General features: G+C 32.3%; 2 long non-coding RNA genes across 2 annotated transcripts; both read left to right on the top strand.

The window, feature by feature from the left end:
• The first annotated feature begins 10,967 nt into the window (after window positions 1-10,967).
• On the top strand, window positions 10,968-12,564 carry LOC129000164 (uncharacterized). The gene is made up of 3 exons (XR_008491349.1): window positions 10,968-11,037; window positions 11,784-11,830; window positions 12,439-12,564. It is a non-coding gene; the product is annotated as an uncharacterized LOC129000164 (long non-coding RNA).
• A 9,554-nt stretch (window positions 12,565-22,118) lies between these two features.
• Window positions 22,119-26,761, top strand: LOC129000163 (uncharacterized). Its single transcript, XR_008491348.1, has 3 exons — window positions 22,119-22,191; window positions 25,964-26,010; window positions 26,629-26,761. It is a non-coding gene; the product is annotated as an uncharacterized LOC129000163 (long non-coding RNA).
• The last annotated feature ends 299 nt before the right edge of the window (window positions 26,762-27,060 follow it).

The raw sequence follows: 27,060 nt of genomic DNA, 5'->3' as shown, positions 1-27,060 counted from the left end.
AAACTTTGGACCAAGGTGAATGTTAATCCCGGGAGTTTCGATAAATACATTATTCGTAGCGGCAAGCTATTTCGGTTGAACGGTCGGAAGGATACGGACAGTGATAGTCGCGATCAGAGAAGGAGGATGGGTGCTCTTAAAAACGAGCGCCAAATGTCCGTTGCAAGTCGAAAGGATAATCGGTCGTCGCCGAGTGATATCCATGTCAAGCGTAGGAACGGTTTCCTGAGGTTGTGCGATACAACTCAGCCAAATCGTAGATTGACATCTAACTTTGGCAAACAGGTCGATACTTCTCTTTTGCATAGGCGTGAGAGGAGAGCGTTCTCCCCGCCAGAGAAGAAGGGCCGAGCGTTGGGTGCGGCGATGGTTTGTCGCCTCGCCCACTAGAAGAAGCGTTTGTACGAGCGAAGATACCTGTAGGCAGGAGGTATTTTTTTTTGTTCGTTTTTTTCCTCGCCAAAGTGAAAAGGGGGTGTAATGGTCACATTTTATAGGGGGGTTCGTTTTAATTATTTAAAGACCACGAAGTGCTAGAGTGCGCTCGACAACAATTATCGGGAATAAACATGTCCAGTTGTCCACTTGTCAAGGCTCCTAGTTCGTGACTTGACCGCCGCGACCTCGGGGCGCTGACGTAGACGTGGTGGGGAGAAGCCGAGACCGGCGGACAGTGGACAGTTCTTAGACAGTCGGCGTCGAGCGTTAGGTTCGCGCACACCAACCAACCCTCCTTAGGCCGTGCGAGCGAACCAAATAATAAGGTATCCGGACGAAGGCGAGAGTAACCCGGATGTAAATCTAGAAGTGTCGTGTTACGTAAGTACACTGTATATAGCTAGCGTATACGTTGTATTCATCCCCGTATCCACTTTGGCGAGGGAAATTGCGTTATTTATTTGGCTATTCTAGGACGTTTATCGTAGTTTATTATAGAATAACGTAGTTTATCGACCGACGCTGCGAGTGTAGTGTCGCAGTCACATACGCCGACTTTTAGTCATCCAAAGTGGTTTTGTTTTATTGTAATCAGGAGTTTTTATTTATTTTCCTTAAAGCCAAGAAGAATTGACCTAGGTGCCTTCTACGTTTTGTTTTATTTCATTATTCGTCGTCTATTTATCTATCAGCCCTAGTAGTTAGCTTAGACTTGGCCTTGTCAGCGCGTCGCTGTGCTGACACCAAGTTATAGGAGTAACTATAGTTAGTGTATTCCTTAATAGCAACTCGTGTACGGTGCGTCGACGTGCCGAGGTACACAGTGTGTACTTGTGTACTAGCAGATCGGCGCGACATTAACATCTACGAAGATCCAGAAGTGGGAAGCGAGCGACGAGGATTGTCAGCGAGACCCTGGACTACTCGAGCTGTCCGAGCAAATCGGAGGTAAGTTTACGATAGGTGCCCTACCCGACATAAACACCTCACAGGTTTCTAAATAAGTGTTTGCTCTTAAAACATTGTTTTATATTTTTATTTTCAGGAATGGCTCAAGCAGGCCATGGAGGGATTCAATATAGATGTGAAGGAATGGTGAGTAACTATGTTTGAGTGTGCCATATTATTTTGTAGCTAGATAAACATTGTAAAAATATTCCCTTTGATTTTTTTAGACGTTATAAGAAATAAATTGTTTATTATTCGTGAAAAGAGTTGTAAGTTAAAATAAAAAAAGCGTGTTTATTATTCTATACAACAGCAGATTCTAGTATATTTTATTTCAAAGGAATATAAATACATTTTTCTTTTAAATACAAAAAAGGTTTAAAAAGTGGTTTTAAATCATAAAACCATCTTTATAGAATTTTAAAACTTGCATGGAAGAGTTTTTCCGAAGTTCAAACTTTCTCCTTTTTAAATTGCGTGTATAACTGTTAACTATCTACACAAATACTGCATCAACATCTATTTTTTAAAGATTTTTAAGATTTTTTAAAACTGCTTCCTTGTCAAAACTGAGTACCAAAGATCAATAGCCAGCCAAGCTTCGACGCTGCATGTCTTGCAGTTAGTAGTTCTAACGGTATTTCCTTCCAAAATGTATGCAAGGTATACGATAGTATACAGCTAATAAAATGGCTGTAATATTTGTAAAATATTTTACACATAATGTGCACATGTCTTGAAGCTCAAAAAGACTATATATTTCAGTGTCCTGGAGTTGAAGAAGACAATCAGTAGATTGCCAAGTGAGACATCGAGCGATTAACGTGAAGATGTAGAGCCGATTTGAAAAATAATAAATGATATACTTGAGACAATACATGCTATAACCTAATATGAACTCTGACTTTTTCTTCTTCTTTTATCTGTAGGGTATAAATGGCATATAGGTAAATAAAGGACAAATATCTTAAAATTAAACTGCAGAGGCATTCTTAATAGTAAAACAATATGGTCAAGATATATAATTATATATCATTATAAATCTAGATAATATTGATGAATATTGAAGGATAAACAATATCCATCAATATGGGGGGGGTGGGGGGTGGTCAATAGATCTGTGTATGTTTGATTATGTTTGACTCCAAACATATTTAAGCTTAAAATAAGTGGTTTGAAAAATGTCATGGTAAAAAATGCACGAATTGCTTAATAGACTGACTTAGTTGGATCAATAACAGCTTCTCAATAACAAAGACTCGCACAGCAATGGGTTGCAGGTGATGACGTATAAACTGACGACTAATTTTATGACGATTCTGAAATCAAACTAAAAAGTTCTTCTAGTTTTTAGCTTCAAGATTGATATAGACGGTGCTTATCAAGAATATGTACTTAACTTTTTAAACTTTATCTCCCAAAATTAAGCTTTTGAAACGCCACTTAAAACATAATTAAAGTTTGCTACCCTTATAGGCCCTACTAATCTCTAAGACGGGTGTTTTGCATGTTTGCAATATGGCTTAGTCTCGAAATACTCGTACGTGCAAATTTAATACAAACTTAAAATAAGTTCATTACAAACTGTAAAGGTATGGATTATAATAATTTCATTACTATTTTATTGAATTGTAAACCTAAAAGATTTAACCGTCACTTTAAAAATAAAAAGGGAATGAAAGACAACACAAATTGGACGTCACTACATATTTATGGGCTAAGTAATAGATAGTAATTAGTAGTAATTAATAATAATTAGATATTAAGTAAATTGGATAGAATAATTTTTTAACCCTCTAAACGAATACAAATATTGTAACCGTGATTACGTATCACTTTAACGGTCATGTCTCAAAACACTATACCAGCATTTAGTCATGAAAAATAATTTTATATGGTTCTTAATATATGTCTATATACATATTATATGTATATAAACCCCTTATATGTATATTCTTGCATATAAACACCAAAAACCCCAGTGAAAGAAATATTAAAGCGATTACAATGTTAGCTATCTAAGCTATTACAATGACTGACTTTTCTCATAGGCTTACTGTTTTTTTTTTTACGTTAATGGTTTATATTGTTAAAAAATATTTGTAGGCAATTGCCAAAGAATATAAACCTGCTTCTTTCAAAATACATTCGAGTAAAATGACGATGGACTGTAAAGCCTTGTGTAGCTTTGTTTTTGAATAAAGCCAGCTGTTTCATCAGTCAGAACTATTTATCGTAAGCACAATGATCAAAGACAGCTGATCAAGACCAATATCCACTTAAGCTTGTTGTACTCGGAGACACAAAATATCCATTTAAAGGGACCATTAAACCTTCCATCTACCAGAGGATTACCTGCCTTACCAGAGGATAGTTGCTGATCCAGACGCTAATGTTGAAGTTTAGTACATCAGCACCTCGGACGTAGACGATCTCGCTGAGTTAACTGCCTCAGCTGTGCTGATACTATCTGTTGTTGGTCATTACTGATTCAAGACTGCTACCTTAGCTAAATCACTAATCCCATGTATGACGCACGTATAGATAAGGCCTACGTTTGAAATATTACGTCCTGGATGAAAGTCATTTCAACAAGAAGTTGCTACTTGTGACTTTCGATTGAAGGGGAATCAATAAATTGTTGGAAATTTAGGGAATAAATTAACCTAATGCAGATTTATCATAGAAAATCATGTGTCTAATTAAAATAAACGATACAATTTATATAGGTTTACAATTTTACGTTATGCCACCTGGTTCTGTTAACAAAAAGACAATACTTGTTTAAACTAAATCCAGGTGTAAAACCGATTTACATTCAAGTCAGACACGTTGACAAAGAATCCAACTTTTTTGCATTGAGGAAGCACTGAATTTAAATTAAAAAATTACCAGTGGTTTTTAAACCCTTTTTTATTTTGAAGTAACGTGATTATTTATCGGGACTTCAAGTCAACATTTGATGCACAGCGATTATTGAAACATTTAACCTTTACGTTTTTGAAAGGTCGTGAGTAAAAGGATTAAAATCTGCTCTAATATATCTTTGATCTGTTTTACAGATTCCTATTATATTTTAATTAACTCATAAATAGAGAGACCTGTGAACCAGATGATATTTTTAAATTTGATTGTAATTTTATATTCGTGAAACATGCGTTAACCAACAAAGCCAGAAATCCCACAACGCTTTTGTTTTCTGTTCAATAGATACCGCAACTTGAGAGATTGGTGGTAGCAACTGGTTCACTGACAATTAAATATTTTATGAAACCTTTCCAATGTGATAAAAAAATGCTATAGAGTTGTTACACTGCGTAGTTTGTTTACAACTTTCAACATGAATGTATTATTATGTGTATATAATATGGTAAAAAGAACTTGGAAGTTGTGAAACAAATGGTGGCGTCCAAAGCATTGCCTAGCCACCGTTACTAAAACAGGGAACGCCAGGGCAGATTGAGAAGTCAAATTGGCAATCTAAAAATACCAACAATAATTGATGATGTTCAAATTGTGTCCATTTTGTAGCTAGCTTCATTAATATATTCGCTATTACAATAAAATAGCGATTGGAATATTGTATGTACATCAATAAAAACGATTTATAAGGTAATAAAGTATTTTAAGTGTTATGTACTTTTTATAAAGATTATCACACCACTATTGATTTATGCTTTGCTCAAATCGTTGCTCAACGCCTTGTAACTTTAATTATTGTAAAAATTTACGTATTTGTAACTCTTCGTTATATTGTATTCTCTAGACACCAACATAACAGTGTAGTTTACGGTGTCTCTGTTCATAGGATCACACACAAGAGGCGCGCAATATTTGTGTTTCATCACAATGTCTCACTACTTCAGGCGCTGTGTTGTGATATTGTGAATTTACTTTTAGTAACAACAGCGCTCTATTTCATCAAAAACTACCAACATTATTCCATGGCCTTATGGCATGATATCAATTAACTTACATGTACTTTTGGGATCGGTTAAATTTGCTTTAGCAAAAAGAAAACTAGCAATCCACAAACAACTGGTTGGTTTAGTTTAGTTTATATAACCTTATGAGATGATATAGCAGTGTTCTTTTTTATGAAATTTTATTAAACCTTGACTATTAATACCCTATATCTCAAATGAATCTAAAGTTTAGCATATGATATGTCTAAATTAAAAACAAATATCTTTGCTTTCATAAAAGTATAAAAACAAACATGAAGAAAATAGTTTATATGAATTGATAAGTACAACTTATAATTTTTCCTAAAGACATAACAACACCTATGTGTAATAGAGACCTGTACGAAACAAAAGACTACAAAAACATACCTACTAACAGTTAGTAACACATTTTAAGGTTACACAGAGATTATTTTTCAGGGAAGCAGTTCCATATGCGAGGTTTTATGACGAGAGGCAATCAGTGAAGTGGTGTTGTTTATGAATGTATGACGTCACACATATGTCCTGGCTACATTTGTGTAAATGTAAAATCATCAATCCTGGTCACAGCTGAGCCGACGTCGACTTGTCAGTACATCAATCAATCACTACATTCGATGAGTAATATTACAATCGTTGGTGTTATTATATTTTTGCTTGATTTAGCCTCTCCTAAAGTACTAAAAAATTGCTAAAAATGATCCTTCCTAATTTCATGATCATGTTTAGCAATACAAAAATATCGTGTTTTTGGAAAATTCCTATTTGCTAATTCAAGGTGAAACTCTTATTTACAAGTCAGACACATTGACTAAGAGTTCGCAAATGTTTCATTGAGTCAGCTTTGCATTTTAATTGAAAAATATTCGTTCTTGTAAAACACTTTGTCAATCTTCTCCCAGCTCAGACCTTCATATTTTAATACTGTTTCAATATATGTAACCCTATAAACCTAATTTTGAATTAACATAAATTTTATAATTATTGCCCGTGTTAAATATCAAATACCCTGAATCATTTAAATACATATGTGAATAGTATTCTACATGTTAAAATAATTAAGGTTAGCCCTTTAAATTTTACAATTAATATGAAAATTTGTGAAGGCATTGAGTATTTAGACCATTTATAGAAGTTTAAAGCTAAATAATAGCTGAATGTTTTTTAAGTTAACAACTCAATAACTTTATGTTTAACGAGTACGCTTATTGCTAGAAACCAGGGTAAACAAAACAGTCATTTTAATTTAATATTATCTAACTAATAATTTACACATTTCTTTATCACCATTATCCTACAAACACTTTAATGTCGTAGTAATGATATGATTCGAGCACTTTAACTTTATAATAATTCCAAAAGAGAGCTTATAAAAGTGTATGGAAATATAATTGCTTTAATATCAAATAGAAACACAAAGTTTGAAAATTTTTAAGAGAAAATTTAATTTACACTTAGTTGTGTCAAACGTTCAGTTATAAAAATAGAGATCATCAATAATAATAATAGTATCTTGTTCCACAAAATTCTTATTATTGAAGTTTACTAGTATATAGCTATAATATAAAACTGAATGAGTAATCCTATGTTTATAAACCGTGACAAAGGACAAGAAATGTAATATAATATAATACACAGTAAGATGGATAACATTTCGACGACCTTTGTGCAATCAGTTGCGTCCCAGAGACAGCTTTGAGCAGATGTTCGGCCTCTGGTCTGATGTCAGAGTAAAGAATTTACATTCAACACCAATGATCACTGCAGCTAAATAACTTAAGAACCTTGTCTTAAAACAAAGACATAAACAAACAATGTCATTAGTAGGTGTTATTGAAAATACAAATAAAAAACATAAACTTCATACAATGGAACGCTGGAAACAAACTTGATTATTTGAATGTATCTCGCTTGAGAGGTTTTTTTTTAAGACATCAGTTGGGTGAACTGTTGTATAACATGTTTTATGAGATTTATTCTACCCTATATCTGAGCCATGTAATTCTAATCTACACAATAAATTTAATCATGTAACGTTTTCTCCAACTGGATTGAACAAATGTATTGAATGTATTAGGAAGGCGTTCAGACGAATGCTGTATTTTTATTGAGATTGAATTATCAACATATTTTAATACCAAACTTTAACCGGTTTCGGGATTAATATTGTTTCTCAGTTTTCAATAGACAAGGTGTAAATAACAGATATTCATTTTGGACACAGGATTTCAAAGACATAAAAAATAAATATATCATAGTTTGTTATTCTCACTATGTTTGGGAGTAAACGTTTCTGATAACTCTGTTCGTAGAAATATACATTACAAGAGACGCACAATATTTGTGTTTCATCACAATGTCTGCCTACGCTAGACTCATTCTTGTGATAATGTCATATTACCTTGAGTAACAACAGTTTGCTGTGTTCTTATCACTACCAAAATATCATGTCTGTTAAGTTAAATTTATAGTTTTTACGTTCAAAGATTTTCAATGTGATAGAAATAATGGCAAAATATACTAGATGCTTTTATTTAGTATAACATTGCAATCTTGTATCTGTAGTAGATTTACTGCTGCGTCTATGACCATGCTAGTTGAGAGGCTTATTGTACTGTATCATTTAGGATCAGAAGGGTGATTTGTATACGCAGCATATTTAAAATAACTACAGGGAGTTTTTTTAATGCACCTCAAATAACTACGACTATCATGAGACATAAAAACAGCTTATGTTGGTATCACTGTTTTCTTTACTTCGTGGCAATGTACAAGGTTTAGTGTTATTAATTATGTATTGCAAATAAGACTCAGCTTGGTATTTTTGCAGATTAAATAAATTATGTGTTTTAGTTTTTATTTTTAATTTTCACATTTGCTTAATTTTTAACAATTATATAAACAGTAGATTTTTTAGGTATTGGAATCACCTATCTTGGCATTAAAACAATGATTTACTTAATGTACAGTACATACTTTTTGAGCATTTGAAATCACCATGTTGAGTCTTATTTATAATAAGTTCCTAATATCACAAAAAATTATAGTAACAATGTATATAAACATATTGGCAATAAATTAACTGAATAAAAAATGGTACCAACGTATGAGCTTGTTTCGACATTAAAATGGGTCTTTCGGTACTTGAAAAATCGGGTTGTGCAAAAAAAAAACACCCTGTATAAACATAGTTAAGCTGGAGTAAATAATATACTCATTGAAACTAGTTCTTGACGGTTATTATTCTACTTTAAAAAACAAGAAATATGAACGAGTTTTTAGTTGTGTTAAATTTTGGTAACAGAGAAAGCTTATATTCATACAGTAACCCCCACGATAGGGCATTACAAAATGACGTCTATTACACTCATTCAAGAAGGCAAAAATAAATATAAACTATTGAAGATTTGTGGTCTTTGGGATGGTGAGGAGAGGTGTGATCTATTTTGGAGGATTTTTGTGGGATTATAGAATGGAAGGCTATTAAACATTGTTTCTTTTAGTTTTTAAACCGTAATTCAAAACAGGCGAAGGATTAATAGTCAACACTCTATTACTACTACAATATTCTTTGAATTATTAATTGTTTTTACTATATAAAAAACCATTTCTATTCTATCCCTTCAAACACAAGCGATGTACACGTCATACCTAAACATATTTTAGAACAATACAAACCAGTAATATAAATAAATATTATTTTTATTAACAGTAAGTCTATGAGAAAAAAACAGTCAGATATGTTGGCAACATTGTCACGTCTGGCTTTTTAGATTGTGCTGATACTACAGAAAATGTAATAAGATTGTGCTTAATGATAGGTGTTCGTTACGAAGAAAATAAATTAGAATTGTACAATAAACACACAACACAATAGTACAATACATAAGTATACATTTTTTCATTTTAGTGTGAACTTAAAAACAAATTCTCACTTAAATTTTTGGTTGCGTTTCAATTACTCTCTTAATGTTTCGTGTACTAGTTAATATTGCAATTAAGTTTTTAAATATAGTTTGGGTTCAGAAAGGGTTATATAGGTGAAATCAGTAAAATAGAGACGTTTCCTTTACTATGAATGAAGTTAAATAAGTAAAAAACATGAATATACTGCCCTAACTCATCGTTAAGTAACACAATTAAGGCTACGAATTATGTATAATTTACTTTTTCTATTCCTCTATGGTTTGAATATTTTTATACAATTGTGTACACAGAATCCCAATTAATTTAAAAACCCCATTTATATTTAAATGAAAAAAAGTACATGCAAATAGGTAGTAAAACATTTATCTTTGATGTTGAAACAAGTCTATGCCAATTTACGAAGATTTCCTTAAAAATATTGTAAATATTTTTTTAAATCGTACATAAATCTTACATTAAAAGAGTTTTAAGAAACATTACACAACATTCCAAAGGTACAAATTCTTACATTTCAGGGAATAAACCACGTTTATAATGACCAACAATAGTAAAGAGTTATCATAAAACGTAATACTTACTTGTTAGAACCATTATAAATTATTATCTTATGTAAAACAATTACTCATCTACAAGAACTAAATCTGTTTTTAAAAACAGTTATTCAAAAGTGTAATAAAAAACTTTTTGTGATGCGCCTAATGATGGTGAAAGGCCTAGTGAAAATAAAATTAAATAAAATATTGGTAAAACAATTGTTCTACATTATTACAATAGAATAACTATTATTAAACGTACAGAAAGAAGTAGTTTTTGATAATCATAATTTTTGAACCTTCATATATTATAGTATGTTTAGAGATTATTTTTGATTTAAACTTGTACTATTAACAAACATGCAGAAGGAAGTTATTTTTGATAATCATAATTTTTGATACTCTATATATTACATTTTCAGCGATTATTTGATTCAAACTTGTACTATGTAACCACAAAACAATTTCATAAGTTAAATTAGTTCATACACTTTTACTAAAATCTACTCATCATAGTATGAGTTGATGAGCGTGGTTGTGGGATGCCGTAGTCCAAGTTTTAATTAACTAATTTCAGAACATATTAATATTTGCCTGTTTAAGTGTCATGTTTAACACATAGAACGTACATACGTATCTTTCCTCCAAATGGCGTTCGTCAAGACGAAATGAGTTCACAAAACATACCTCATTGTTTGAGATCGTTTCTTTACGTGTAACGTCATCCTTTCAATAGTGAGTAGTCACATGTGTCAATATCAAAAGCAATATGAATTGTTAGTTTACATGAAAAAATGATCAGCTCTTACTATATAAGACGACGTTTAAACCACAACTGTTACATCACTTCGTAAGGTAAGTTATCATCTTTTAACTAATATAATAAAACTTTAATTAAATAGTCCCCTTAACTTTTATAATAGCTTATTGTGCTTATGCGAGTTCATCATTAATAACCGGCCCAATTTGTATTATTTTGTCCATCAAAAAACAATCAGAAACCTTTTAAAAACATATATTTTATTTTGCATCACAATAATATACTCGTCAGCATAATATCAGGTTGTATTGTTAATGCTAACCAAACACATTTAAAACTACGTTTGTTTTTAAACCATTATTCAAAACAGGTATTATTAGATTGTTCATTGACAGATACAACATGACTTGTTTCAGAAAGAACATCATAATGTCTCTCGTCAAGATTGTTGTTGCTGCTATCGCTGCTGTCTGTGTCTTCTCAGGTAATTATTGTTGTTTGATACTGTCAATATTATCATTTGCCAATCTATATAAAATTAACGTATCAGCTTACGTGAACAAATCTAAATTTAGTTGTGTGTGTAAAAAAAGTGGTAGAAATATGCCTTACAGCTATATTTTGTCTAAGTTAAATGAATAATAGGTTAAGGCTTACATCACACTGGTTTTTATTTTCATTTGTCAAGTTGACCATGCATTCTAAAAGCTTTGGTTTTTCAACAAAAGATCATTATTTCTTTACTAATAAAACAAAAAAACTAGAGTATTGACAACACCGGTTAACATTTGGTCGAAATGAAATGAAAAATAATATATAATAAAAATAGTATATTTATACAGGCAAAGTTAGCTGTATTCATTGGTTAGTGCTACATGGCCCTCCCTTGCTCGTAAACTGTGGATAACAATCCAAACATATACTGTACAATATATCCTAAAATCTATTTTCAATGTTTAATGAAAAAAAAACAATCAATTTGGGGAATACAATTTGTCTATAAGTCATTTATGTAAAAGGCTATGATTAATCTTAATTTCACCTCTTCTCAATCAGTTATATGGTTTTATTGAAATGCCATTAGATTCTTTATTTGATTTTGTTGCAAAGAATTATTTTATATCTGTGAAAATCAGACTTGGTTCAGAGTAATGCATTGTTAGAGAAGAGATTCCTCTTTTTAGGTGTCTTAATAAGCCATCAAAAAAATATATTTTTTAATTTTTACAGGGATGGCTCAAGCTGCTCATGTAGCGGGACCTGGATGCCATGGATTGGTGAGTAACTATGTTTGAGTGTGCCGTAATATTTTATTAGCTACATATTTATACCATTGTAAAAATATTTACTTCGATATTTTAAGACATTGTAACAAATAACTTGTTTATTATTTATGAAAAGAGTTGTAAGTTAAAATAGCGTGTTTATTATTCTATACAACAGCAGATTCTATTATTTTTATTTCAAAGGAATAATAATTGCATTACTTTTAAATACAAAAAGTTTAAAAAGTGGTTTCAATTCATAAATTCATCTTTATACAATTTTAAAACTTGCAATGAAGAGTTTTTCCGATGTTCAAACTTTCGCCTTTTTAAATTGCGTGTATAACTATCCACACAAAGACTGAATCAACATTTATTTCTGTAATGATTCTTAAGATTTTTTAAAACTGCTTCCTTGTCAGAACTGAGTACTAAAGATCAATAGCCAGCCAAGCTTCGACGCTGCATGTCTTGCAGTTAGTAGTTCTAACGGTATTTTCCTCCAAAATGTATGCAAGGTATACAAGAGTATACAGCTAATAAAATGGCTGTAATATTTGTAAAATATTTTACACATAATGTGCACATATCTTGAAGCTCAAAAAGACGATATATTTCAGTGTCCTGGAGCTGAAGAAGACGATGAGTAGAATGCCAACAAGATATTGAGTGATTCACGTGAAGATGTAGAGCCGATTAGGAAAAAAATTTATGTTATACTTCAGACAATACATGCTATAACTGAATACGAATTTTTATTTTTTCATCTCCTTTTATCTGTAGAGTATAAATCATATATGGGCAAATAAAGGGCAAATGTTTAAAAATTAAACTGCAGAGGAAGTCTTAATAGTAAAACAATGTGGTTAAGATATAATTCTATATAATTATCAGTCTAGATAATTTTGATCAGTCTTGAAGGATTATGTTTGACTCCAAACATATTTAAGCTTAAAATATGTGGTTTGAAAAATGTCATGGTAAAAAAAATGCACGAATTGCTTAATAGACTGACTTAGTTGGATCAATAACAACTACTCAATAACAAAGACTCTCACAGCAATGGGTCGCAGTGGATAACGTATAAACTGACGACTACTTTATTGACGAGTCTGAAATCAAACTAAAAAGTTATTCTACTAGTTTTTAACTTGCTTTTAAACTAACTTTTAACTACTTTTAACTTTTAACGCTTTTAACTACTAGTAGACGGTGCTTTTAATAATTTTTTATGCTTTTAATTATATAGACGGTGCTTATCAAGAATATCTACTTAATCTTTTAAACTCTATCTTTCGAAATTAAGCTTCTGAAAAGCCACCTAAAACATAATTAAAGTTTGCTACCCTTATAGGCCCTACTAATCTCTAAGACGGGTGTTTTGCATGTTTGCAATATGGTTTAGTCTCGAAATACTCGTACGTGCAAATTTAATACAAACTTAAAATAAGTTCATTACAAACTTATATAATTTCATTACTATTTGATTGAATTGTAAACCTAAAAGATTTAACCGTCACTTTAAAAATAAAAAGGGAATGAAAGACAACACAAATTGGACGTCACTACATATTTATGGGCTAAGTTATGTCCTTAATAACTAAAATTAGATATTAAGTAAATTGGATAGAATATTTTTTTAACCCTCTAAACGAATACAAATATTGTAACCGTGATTACGTATCACTTAAACGGTCATGTTTTAAAACACGGCCAGCATTTAGTCATGAAAACCCCTTATATGTATATTCATGCATATAAACACCAAACCCCAGTGAAAGAAATATTAAAGCGATTACAATGTTAGCTATCTAAGCTATTACAATGCGACTACTTTTTCATCGGAGCTCTGTTACGTAAGCGAGGTTTTATGACGAGAGCACTTAGTAAAGTGGGGTTGTTTATGAATGTATAACGTCACACATCTCCAACATTTGTGCAAATGTAACACATCATCAACTCTAATCACAGCTGAGCTGAGGCCAACTTGACTCTATATTAATGTGAGAAAAATAAACGTACTAAATATATAAAGAAATAACAAATTTACTGAGTTTAAAATAGTAGCTAACCTAAATATTATTGCAAAAAATTACCAAAGATCAGGAACAAACAGATTTTTAATATTTAATAAACATTATAAACAGAAAATACTGTTTATTTTATATTATAACAGCCTACATAGACTAGGCTACACTATATAGGAATTTTAAGCCTTATCTAAAAATGACATTCTAAAAAGCCAAACGTGACAATGTTGCCAACATATCTGACTGACTTTTCTCATAGGCTTACTAATATCTGTTTTTTTTTTAACATTACTGGTTTAAGTTGTTCAAAAATATTTGTAGTTAATTGCCAAAGAATAAAAGCCTGTTTTTTTCAAAATACATTCAAGTTAAATTAAATATGAGTTAAATTCCATTCCTATTACCATTTTGAGATGGGGACGCCACCTATGTGCGTATTTGAACCCAAATAGGAGTGAATGCTGAGTGTAGAACGGATTGTGATGCCTTGTGTAGCTTTATCATTGACTAAAGCCAGCTGTTTCATCAGTCAGAACCATTTTTCGCAAGCTCGATGATCAAGGACAGCTAATCAAGCCCGATGTCCATTTAAGCTAGTTGTACTCGGAGACGCAAAATATCCATTTAAAGGGACCATTAAATCTTCCATCTACCAGAGGATTACCTGCCTTACCAGAGGATAGTTGCTGATCCAGACGCTGATGTTGAAGTTTAGTACATCAGCACCTCATACGTAGACGATCTCGCTGAGTTAACTGCCTCAGCTGTGCTGATACCATCTGTTGTTGGTCATTACTGATTCAAGACTGCTACCTTAGCTAAATCACTAATCCCATGTATGACGTACGTGTAGATTAGGCCTACCTTTGAAATATTGCGATCTGGATAAAAGTCGTATCAACAGGAAGTTGCTTCTTGTGACTTACGATTTAAAGGGAATCAATAAATTATTGGGAATTTAGGGAATGAAGTAAACTAATGCAGATTTATCATAGAAAATCATGTGTCTAACTAAAATAAACGATATAATTCATATAGGTTTACAATTGTAAGTAAAGCCACCTAGTTTTGTGAACAAAAAGACAATAGTTGATTAACTAAATTCAAGTGTAAATTTACAATCAAGTCAGACACGTTGACAAAGAATCCAGCTTTTTTGCATTGAGGCAGCATTGCATTTAAATTAAAAAATTACCAGTGGTTTTCAAACCCTTTTTTATTTTGAAGTAACTTGATTATTTATCGGTACTTCAAGTCAACATTTGATGCAATTAAAAATAATTAGATATTAAGTAAATTGGATAGAATAATTTTTTAACCCTTTGAACGAATACAAATATTGTAACCGTGATTACGTATCACTTTAACGGTCATGTCTCAAAACACTACCAGCATTTAGTCATGAAAAATAATTTTATATGGTTCTTAATAATGTGTATATACATATTATATGTATATAAACCCCTTATATGTATATTCATGCATACAAACACCAAAAACCCCAGTGAAAGAAATATTTAAGCGATTACAATGTTAGCTATCTAAGCTATTACAATGCGACTACTTTTTCATCGGAGCTCTGTTACGTATGCGAGGTTTTATGACGAGAGCACTTAGTAAAGTGGTGTTGTTTATGAATGTATGACGTCACACATCTCCAACATTTGTGCAAATGTAACACATCATCAACTCTAATCACAGCTGAGCTGAGGCCAACTTGCCTCTATATTAATGTGAGAAAAATAAACGTACTAAATATATAAATAAATAATAAATTTACTGAGTTTAAAATAGTAGCTAACCTAAATATTATTGCAAAGAATTACCAAAGATCAGCAACAAACATAGATTTTTAACATTTCATCAACATTTTAAACAGGACATAGTGTTTACTTTTCACAGGATTATATCCTACATAGACTAGGTTACACTATATAGGAGTTTTAAGCCTAATCTAAAAAGCACAATGTAAAAAGCCAGACGTGACAATGTTGCCAACATATCTGACTGACTTTTCTCATAGGATTACTGTTAATAAAAAAAATCTGTTTTTAAATATTACTGGTTTATATTGTTCAAAAATATTTTTATTCAATTGCCAAAGAATAAAAGCCTGCTTCTTTCAAAATGCATTCAAGTTAAATAACATATAAGTTAAATACCATTATTATTACCTTTGTGCATATTTCAACCCAAATAGGAGTGAATACTGAATGTAGAATGAAGGCTAAAGCCTTGTGTAGCTTTGTTACTGACTAAGATCAGCTGTTTCATCAGTCAGAACCATTTATTGAAAGCTCAATAATCAAGGACAGCTGATCAAGCCCGATGTCCATTTAAGCTAGTTGTACTCGGAGACACAAAATATCCATTTAACGGGACCATTAAACCTTCCATCTACCAGAGGATTACCTGCCTTACCAGAGGATAGTTTCTGATCCAGACGCTGATGTTCAAGTTTAGTACATCAGACGTAGACGATCTTGCTGAGTTAACTGCCTCAGCTGTGCTGATACCATCTGTTGATGCCGATTACTGATTCAAGACTGCTACTTAAGCTAAACCACTAATCCCATGTATGACGTACGTATAGATAAGGCCTACGTTTGAAATATTACGTCCTGGATAAAAGTCATTTCAACAGGAAGTTGCTACTTGTGACTTTCGATTGAAGGGGAATCAATAAATTATTGGAAATTTAGGGAATAAAGTAACCTAATGCAGATTTATCATAGAACATCATGTGTCTAATAAAAATAAACGATACAATTTATATAGGTTTACAATTTTAAGTAGTGCCACCTGGTTCTGTTAACAAAAAGACAATACTTGTTTAAACTAAATCCAGATGTAAAACCGATTTACATTCAAGTCAGACACGTTGACAAAGAATCCAGCTTTTTTGCATTGAGACAGCATTGCATTTAAATTAAAAAATTATCAGTGGTTTTTAAACCCTTTTTTATTTTGAAGTAACTTGATTATTTATCGGGACTTTAAGTCAACATTTGATGCACAGCAGATTATTGAAACATTAAACATTTTTTTCCTTTACTTTTTTGAAAATTCGTGACTAAAATTATTAAAGCTGTTATAATATATCATTGATCTGTTTTGGAGATTCCTATTATATTTTAATTTACTCATAAATAGAGACTTGTGAACCAGATGATATTTACAAATTTGATTGAACTTTTGTAATCGTGAATTGTGCGTTAACAACAAAACCAGAAATCCCACAACGCTTTTGTTTTCTGTTCAATAATAGATACTGCAACTTGAGAGATTGGCAGTAAGAAGTGGATCACTAACCATTAAATATTTCATGAAACCTTTCCAAACGATATTAATATATTTTAATAATATAATATGAATATAATGAGGTAAAAAGAACTTGGTAGTTGTGAAATCAATGGTGGCGTCCAATGCATTGCCTAGCCACCGTTACTAAAACAGGGAAGGTCAATGCAGATTGAAAAGTTAAATTGGCAAACTAAAATACCAACAATTGTTGATGTTCAAATTGTGTTGATTTTGTAGCTTTATTGTAATATATTCACTATTACAATAAAATAGCGATGAGAAATTTGTATGTACATAAAAAAAACTATTTATAAGGTACCTAATTCAAATGTTTTAAGTGTTATGTACTTTTTATAAAGATTATCACAGCACTATTGATTTATGCTTTGCTCAAATCGTTGCTCAACGCCTTGTCACTTTCATATAATACACAGGTTATTGTAAACATTTACATATTTGTATCTCATCGTTATATTGTATTCTCTAGACACCAACATAAGTGTAGTTTATTGTGTGTATGTTCATAAGAGTATACACAAGAGATGCACAATATTTGTGTTTCATCACAATGTCTCTCTACTTCAGGCGCTGTGTTGTGATATTGTCAATTTACTTTTAGTAACAACAGTGCTCTATTTTATCAAAAACTGTCAACATTATGTCATGACCTTATGGCATGATACCAATAAACTTATATGTACTTTTGGGATTGGTTTAATATGCTTTAGCAAAAAAAGAACAGCAATCCACAAACAACTTTTAAGTTTTTTTACGTTGATATGAGATGATAGAAGTGTTCTATATTATGGAATATGATAAAATTACAGAATAACTACTTTGGAATAAAAACAAACTTGAATGGTGTTACTGGAACGATGGCTACTAGGAGGTCACGAATCGTGGATATTTATAGGTATGATCTGTGGATGTGATGGTCCCTAGTGTGGATCAATGTCCAAACTATCGAGTACTACGACTATACGCAGTACTATCCTGATAATTAGACCTATTTGTTAATACCAAGGCAAAAATGTGGTTTGGATTCCAATACAAACTCTAGGTCCCTTAGTTCCCGTTAGTTATATGGGATATTAATGAACAGCTGTGTCTAAGGAATATGTCGGCCTTAGTCACTAACAAGATTACAAGATCGCGCCACTAATCCTACACTCATCTCCATTCATACTTGGTTTAAAATACTTTTTTTGTATGGTCGCCATTTCATTGAAAAGTATTAAAGTGTCTCAAATAAATCATTAGTTACGAAATATGTCCAAATTTTAAACATTTTTTTGTTTTAATAAAGAAAACTAACAAAAAATACATGAGGAAAATAGTTTTGAAGTTTTGTATTAATTGACAAGTGCGACTCATCATTGTTCCTAAAAACTGCTGGAAAATAAAGTAAGACACAGAAATATTTGCAGCACCGTCACGTGTGAGTCTTCAGATTGTGCTGGCTCCGCTGAAACTGTTACAAGATTGTGTGTAATGGTTGGTGTTTGTTACAATGCTGGCTCCACTGAAACTGTTACAATATTGTGTGTAATGGTTGGTGTTTGTTACAATGGTGGCTCCGCTGAAATGTTACAAGATTGTGTGTAATGGTTGGTGTTTGTTACAATGTTGGCTCCACTGAAACTGTTACAAGATTGTGTGTAATGGTTGGTGTTTGTTACAATGCTGGCTCCACTGAAACTGTTACAAGATTGTGTGTAATGGTTGGTGTTTGATACAATGCTGGCTCCGCTGAAACTGTTACAAGATTGTGTGTAATGGTTGGTGTTTGTTACAATGCTGGCTTCGCTTAAACTGTTACAAGATTGTGTGTAATGGTTGGTGTTTGTTACAAATCCAACATGAGACATATATTTTAGAACGGATCACTGTCATATTTTACGGGGTTGAGTTTGATTTTCGTTAGAATTGAGTACATTGTAAGAATAAGTTATATTAACATATGTCAGAATTATTCAGAAGTAAAATCATCCATATTATTAAAGTGATATATTAAAATTTGTGATAATTGTTCATTAATCTAATGAAAACATAGTCATATAACACATCGAAAGTCAATTTCCAAAGGGCAACACCATGCATGCTTTCAAAGTTTATAAAAACGTTTGCTTGAATTAAAGTAATGAAACAACTGTTTGATGGAATTTTTCATTTTCATGTTATTTCATTTCATTTCATTTTGTGTCATGAGAGCCAAAGCCCCCCAACTGTAACCCGGTACCTACAATAAAACATACCCGGGCCCCATGGTGTAGGCCGGAGCATACGCACCAACCTTAGACACACCATGGGTGGATGACTTGAGGTCATCAGGCTCACCGGGTGCGGAAGCAGCTCTTCGGAAAGAGGGTTGGCCCTCAAACCTAACCAGGGGTACCGGTTACTTGGTCTTACAAGAACGATGGAAGTAATGGAGCTGTCTATTTATTTACATGAAAAGGTTTTTTAAAGTGCCTAATGTTCCTAACCACTCCTAATGCCTCCTGATAGCTTGGCCAATTAGAAAAACTGAACTAAACGTAATATTAACACAAGTATTTATTGCGTCAAAATGAATTAAAACTAACTATAAAAATGGTTGTTGGATGGTAAAATGGTAACGAAAGAACGTCGAATTTCTGGCCAGACGCCGTGGAGTTTCTGTTGCCAAATGATCTAAATTACTGGCAGGAAGGGTCCAATCATTAGGCCTTAGGAGACAGATTTAATACATATATTAATAATCTATTACTAATAATACTGCAACTTATTTGTTGGAGTAGTATTTATTAGTAAACAATCTTATTAATTAATAATTTCTCTTCAAAAGTTAAACATCTTATTAGACTTGTCTACCACGACCATAACATTTTAACTCCAAAAATATATTCCAAAATATTATAGAAATTCCTAGGAACCGACTTCATAAAAAGGGATTCTTTATTTCAATTGAATAAAAATAAGTTATTTTATTCATTTATATTCTCTCCCTTCAAACACAAGCAATGTTAACGTCATACCTGAATTATTTTTGATCAATATAAACCAGTAATGTTAAAATAGATTGCTTTATTAACAGCAAGCCTATGAGAAAAGTCAATCAGATATGTTAGCAAAATTGTCACGTCTGGCTTTTTAGGTCGTGCTGATACTAACGAAAATGTTATAAGATTGAAAACATAGTGTTAAATGATTGGTATTCATTACGAAGACTATAAATTCATTTCAATTTAATGTGAACTTTACAAATTCTCACTTAACTTTTTGGTTGCGTTTCAATTTCTTTCTTAATGTTTCGTGTTCTAGTAAATATTGCAACAAATTTTTGAAAATATAGTTTGGGTTCAGAAAGGGTTATGTAGGTTTAATCAGTAAAATAAATATGTGTCCTTTACTACCGGTATGAATGCAATTAAATACTTAATTTTGTTTGAGTTAAGTATCTGAATCACTGATCAATACGTGTACTGGTGAAATTACCTGCTGTCAAGTGATCCTTGTGACCTTGAAAGGCGACCGGTTTCGATCCTCACGGGATCATCTTCAGGCGGACATCGTCATTGTCTTTCCGTTCTTGTGAACAAGTCGTTTTTAAAAAACATTGAGATTAACATAGTTTTACAACACTCAAAACACTGAACACAAAACACGAAAAATGGCCAATAACTTGGTACCGATCGGTCGAGCGGCGGGCGACACGGAAGTTGAGTCTAGACTGACCGCTGTATGCGGGTGTTATTGTTTACTTGTCCCCTCACCTAATCTTTCTTATCAGGTGCACGCTTTTGTTTGTATCCATTTTCAACTATTAAATACTACTATATAAATAGTTGAAAATGGATACAAACAAAAGCGTGCACCTGATAAGAAAGATTAGGTGAGGGGACAAGTAAACAATAACACCCGCATACAGCGGTCAGTCTAGACTCAACTTCCGTGTCGCCCGCCGCTCGACCGATCGGTACCATAATAGTTATTGGCCATTTTTCGTGTTTTGTGTTCAGTGTTTTAAGTGTTGTAAAACTATGTTAATCTCAATGTTTTTTAAAAAACGACGTGTTCACAAGAACGAGAAGACAATGACGATGTCCGTCTGAAAATGATCCCTTGAGGATCGAAACCGGTCGCCTTTCAAGGTTACAAGGATCACTTGACAGCAGGTAACTTCACCAGTACACGAAGTTAAATAAGTAAAAAAAAAACATAAATATACTGCCCTTACTCATCGTTAAGTAACACAATTAAGGCTACGAATTATGTATAATTTACTTTTTCTATTCCTCTATGGTTTGAATGTTTTTATGTAATTAATTGTGTACTCAGAGTCCTAACCAATTTAAAAACACAATTTATTTTTAACTAATTTCAGAACATATTAATATCTGCCTGTTTACGTGTCATTTTTAACACATACAACGAACAAACTTATATTTCCTCCAAATTGCGTTCGTCAAGACGAAATGTGTTCCAAAAACATACCTCATTGTTTGAGATCGTTTCTTTACGTCTACGTCATCCTTTAAATAGTGCGTGGCCACTTGTGTCAATATCAAACCAATATGAATTGTTAGTTTACATGAAACAATGATCAGCTCTTGCTATCTAAGACGACTGTTAAACCACGACTGTTACATCACTTCGTAAGGTAAGTTATCTGTTAACCAATAAAATAAAACTTTAATTAAATAGTACGCTCAACTTTTATAATAGCTTGTTGTGCTTATGCGAGTTCATTATTAATAACTGGTCCAATTTGTATTATTTTGTCCATCAAAAGATTTGCCTATTTTAACAATTGTAAACCTTTTAAATACATAGATTTTATTTTTTATCACGATAATATACTCGTCAGTATATTACCGGTTTGCATTGTTAATGCCAACAAACACATGTAAAACTACGTTTGTTTTAAACCTTTAATCAAAACAGGTATTATTAGATTGTTCATTGACAGATACAACATGACTTGTTTCAGAAAGAACATCATAATGTCTCTCGTCAAGATTGTTGTTGCTGCTATCGCTGCTGTCTGTGTCTTCTCAGGTAATTATTGTAGTTTGATACTGTCAATATTATCATTTGCCAATCTATATAAAATTAACGTATCGGCTTACGTGTACAAATCTAAATTTAGTTGTGTGTGTAAGAATAATGTGGTACAAATATGCTTAACTGCAATATTTTGTTTTACTTAAATGAATAATAAGTTAATGCTTACAACACGCTGGTATTAATTTTCATTTGTCAAGTTGACCATGCATTCTAAAAGCTTTGGTTTTCAACAAAAGATAATTATTTATTTACTAATAAAACAAAAACTAGAGTATTGACAACACCGGTTAACATTTGGTCGAAATGAAATGAAAAATGATAAAAAATCAAAATAGTATATTTATGCAGGCAAAGTTAGCTGTATTCATTGGTTAGTGCCACATGACCCTCCCTTGCACGTAACCTGTGGATAAAAATCCAAACATATACTGTACAATATATCCTACAATCTATTTTCAGTGTTTAATGGAAACAAAAACAATCAATTTGGGGAATACAATTTGTCTATAAGTCATTTATGTAAAAGGCAAGGAATTATCTTAATTTCACCTCTTCTCAATCAATTATATGGTTTTATTGAAATGCTGTTAGATTATTTATTTGAGTTTGTTGCAAAGAATCATTTAAATCTAAACATATACCGTACAATATATCCTACAATCTATTTTCAATGTTTGGTGAAAAAAAACCATTCAATTTGGGGAATACAATTTGTCTATAAGTCATTTATGTAAAAGGCTAGGATTCATATAAATTTCGCCTTTTCTCAATCAATTATATGGTTTTATTGAAATGCCATTAGATTCTTTATTTGAGTTTGTTGCAAAGAATTATTTTATATCTGTGAAAATCATACTTGGTTCAGAGTAATGCATTGTTAGAGAAGATATTCCTCTTTTTAGGTTTCTTAATAAGCCATCAAAACAATATTAGCCATTAGCCAAAACAAAAAAGCTATTACCGTAGTACCCATGGTAAGACCTGGACGCGGGACCGATTTTTTTTCATTTTGAGGTCCCTAGAGGCCAAAAACACCATCCGTTCAAATTCAAATATATATATATATATATATATATTTATATATACAATATTTATTTCAGGGATAAGTAATGAGGTCATAAGGCAAAAATTATTGTCTGAGGATCAAGAATTTGATGAAGCTTATAGTTTGGCACTCAGATTAGAGCAGGCTGAAAAACAGACAAGTTTGTTCAATCCAAAACAGGAAATTTGTCATTTAAATTCCAAGCCCAATTCTTCACATGTGAATCAAAATAGGCAGACTGGTAGTCATTTCAATTCAGCTATTGGTGCTGGTATGACTAATATTAATGCTAAATTTAAGTGTTACAGATGTTGTTCAGTTGAACATAGGGCCAATGAATGTCCATATGCAAATTATAAGTGCAATGGGTGCAAAATGGTTGGGCATCTACTAAAAGCTTGCCGAAACCAAAGTAAAGTTGCAAAATTTGGAAGGAAGGACAAGTCAGGTGCTAATAGAGTCCATAAAATCTCCGAAGATGATGTCAATGAGCTTAGCTCAAGCTGCAATGAAGTTTCAAATAATGTGTGTTTGTACAACTTTGGATTAAACACAGGTATGGCAGCTTACAAGGTAAGGCTAACTATAGAGAAGGTTCTGGTGGAGATGGAAATTGACAGCGGGTCAGCTGTATCAGTTTGTCCTTCAGACGTTTTTAATGAACATTTTTCTCATATTGAATTAAAGCCTGTTTCTATGAAATTGCGAACTTACACAGGTGGTGACGTGCCAGTTCTAGGTCAAGCTGAGGTTAGAGTTTTATATAAAAACCAGAACCTAGTGTTACCACTATTGATTGTTGAGGTTTATCGTAAAGACCAGCCTATTTTGCTTGGAAGGAACTGGTTAGCAAAATGAAAGTTGGATTGGCATGCTGTATTTTCAAGATCGTATGATACTACTGGTACTAAATCTAAGTCTACAGTGAATGTTACCACAAGTGAATTGAAGCAATCTAATTGTGAAGTTGTGTTGCCTAATGGCAAACTTGAGGCTGAAGTAGAGGCGTAAAAAAAAAATACAATGCTGTGTTTCAAGGGGGGCCAGGAGAAATAAAAGGTGTTAAAGGCTCAAGTCACTCTCAAGGACAATGCTGTTCCTAAGTTTTGCAAATTTAGGCCTGTGCCTTACTCGTTAAGGGAAAAAGTAGAACAAGAATTAGATCGGTGGGTTGAGGATGGTATAGCGTACAGAGTTTCTAGTTCAGAATGGGCTACTCCGTTAGTTACAGTGCCCAAGACTAATGGTGTCCGATTGTGCGCAGACTTCAAAGTAACATTGAATCCGGTGTTACAGACGGAACATTATCCATTACCTCAACCTGAGGATATATTTGCTTCTCTGTCTGGTTGTACATATTTTTCAGTTGTGGATCTTACTAATGCTTATGAACAATTAGCTGTTGCGGAGGATTCACAACCTCTGTTGACGTTAACAACTCACAAGGGACTATTTGTGTGACTAAAACGTCTGCCATTTGGACTTTCTTCAGCTCCAGCTATATTTCAAGCTGTGATCGATCAAATTATAAACGGATTACCAGGTACTGTAGCCTATTTAGATGATGTTTTGGTTGGCGGCTCAACAAGAGAGGAAGCCTTTTATAGATTGGAGAAATTATTACAGCGTCTTATGGAATTTGGAGTACAAGTTAATGGGAGTAAATGCAAGTTCTTACAGCCTGAAGTGGAATATTTAGGCTACGTCATTTCAGCATCAGGAGTCAGTCCACAACAAGGTATTGTTGAAGCTATTCAAAAAGCTCCCGAACCTACTAGTAAAGACGAGCTAAGGGCTTATGTTGGTTTAATAAACTATTATGGAAAATTAATTCAAAACATGTCTGCTAAAATTCATTTTTTATGAACTGTTAAAGAAAGATGTTCCATGGAAATGGACCGAGCAATGTTCTCAAACATTCAAAGAAAGTAAATCTTGGGTTCTGTGTTCTGATGTTTTAGTACACTATGACGTATATATATACATACATATATATACACACATATATATATTAGTACACATAAATATATATGTATATATATATATATATATATATATATATATATATATATATATGTCCGTTAGCGCGATAACTCGAGCAAAAATGATCTGATTTTGATGAAATTTTGTACAAACGTGTAAACCTACGTTTATTCGAACGAATTTGCAACCCAGCATAATCGGACCATGGGAACAGGGGTTTATGGGGGGTTTTATGGGGGTAAAAATGTGTTTTTTCCCATTTTTTCCCTAAAAACAAAAAAATTTTCAATGTCTTTCTAAACCGTTTTGTAGAGCTTAAAAAAAAAATAATTTATTATATTGAAGCGCTGTTGTATGCCTAACGGTCACGGAGAAAATTCAAAAATAGTTTAATTTAAAATTCCCATGTTATTCTTATGGAGAAAATAAACATTGTTGTAGTTTACTTGTTTATGGATATATATTGATAAAATTTGGCAAATTTATTTATTTCATCCCATACTATTCACGTATGGTCAAAAAAACACTTTTTACCTCCCCCGTAGCAGCAAACTTAAGCACTCGTTAAATCTAATGTTATTTAAATAGGGAATAAATATGTCTTATTTATGGAAATATTTGAGTAAAAATGTAATCAGACAAGTTGAAATTCGCTTAGTCTGCAGGTTTGCTGTGGCGGGGGTATTTAGGTTTCTTAATAAGCCATCAAAACAATATATTTTTTAATTTTTACAGGGATGGCTCAATCTGGTCATGTAGCGGGACCTGGATGCCATGGACTGGTGAGTAACTATGTTTGAGTGTGCCGTAATATTTTATAAGCTACATATTTATACCATTGTAAAAATATTTACTTCGATATTTTAAGACATTGTAACAAATAACTTGTTTATTATTTATGAAAATAATTGTAAGTTTAAATAAAGAAAAAAGCGTCTTTAATATTATTTTTAACAGCAGATTCTGGTATATTTTAGTTTAAAGGGATATTAAATGCATTACTTTTAAATAAAAAAAGGTTTAAAAAGTAGTTTTAATTCATAAATTCATCTTTATACAATTTTAAAACTTGCAATGAAGAGTTTTTCCGATGTTCAAACTTTCGCCTTTTAAATTGCGTGTATAACTTTCCACACAAAGACTGAATCAACATTTATTTCTTTAAAGATTTTTAAGATTTTGTAAAACTGCTTCCTTTTCAGAACTGAGTACTAAAGATCACGAGCCAGCTAAGCTTCGACGCTGCATGTCTTGCTGTTAGTAGTTCTAACGGTATTTCCTTCCAAAATGTATGCAAGGTATACGAGAGTATACAGCTAATAAAATGGCTGTGATATTTGTAAAATATATTACACATAATATGCACATGTCTTGAAGCTCAAAAAGACGATATATTTCAGTGTCCTGGAGCTGAAGAAGACGATGAGTAGAATGCCAACAAGACATCGAGTGATTCACGTGAAGATGTAGACACCGATTAGAACAAAAATCAATGTTATACTTGAAACAATACATGCTCTAACCGAATATGAATCCTTACTTTTTCATCTGATTTTATCTGTGGGTTATAAATGATATATGAGTAAATAAATGGATTTAAATGCAGAGGAAGTCTTGATAGTAAAACAATGTGATCAAGACATATAATTCTATATCATTATCAATCTAGATAATATTGACGAGTCTTGACTCAAACATATCCAAAGCCTAAAATATGTGGATTGAAAAATGTCATGTTAAAAAAGTGCATAAATTGGACTTAGTTGGACCAATAATATACAAAGCCAACAATAGGTCGCTGGTGATAACGTATAAACTGACGACTACTTTAT

Source organism: Macrosteles quadrilineatus, unplaced genomic scaffold (assembly GCF_028750875.1).
Source record: "Macrosteles quadrilineatus isolate MER2022 unplaced genomic scaffold, UCM_ALF_1.0 Scaffold_8__2_contigs__length_117827958, whole genome shotgun sequence".
Lineage (NCBI taxonomy): Eukaryota > Metazoa > Arthropoda > Insecta > Hemiptera > Cicadellidae > Macrosteles > Macrosteles quadrilineatus.
Note: the sequence above shows the minus strand (reverse complement) of the source record. Positions and strands in the feature narration are given on the sequence as shown.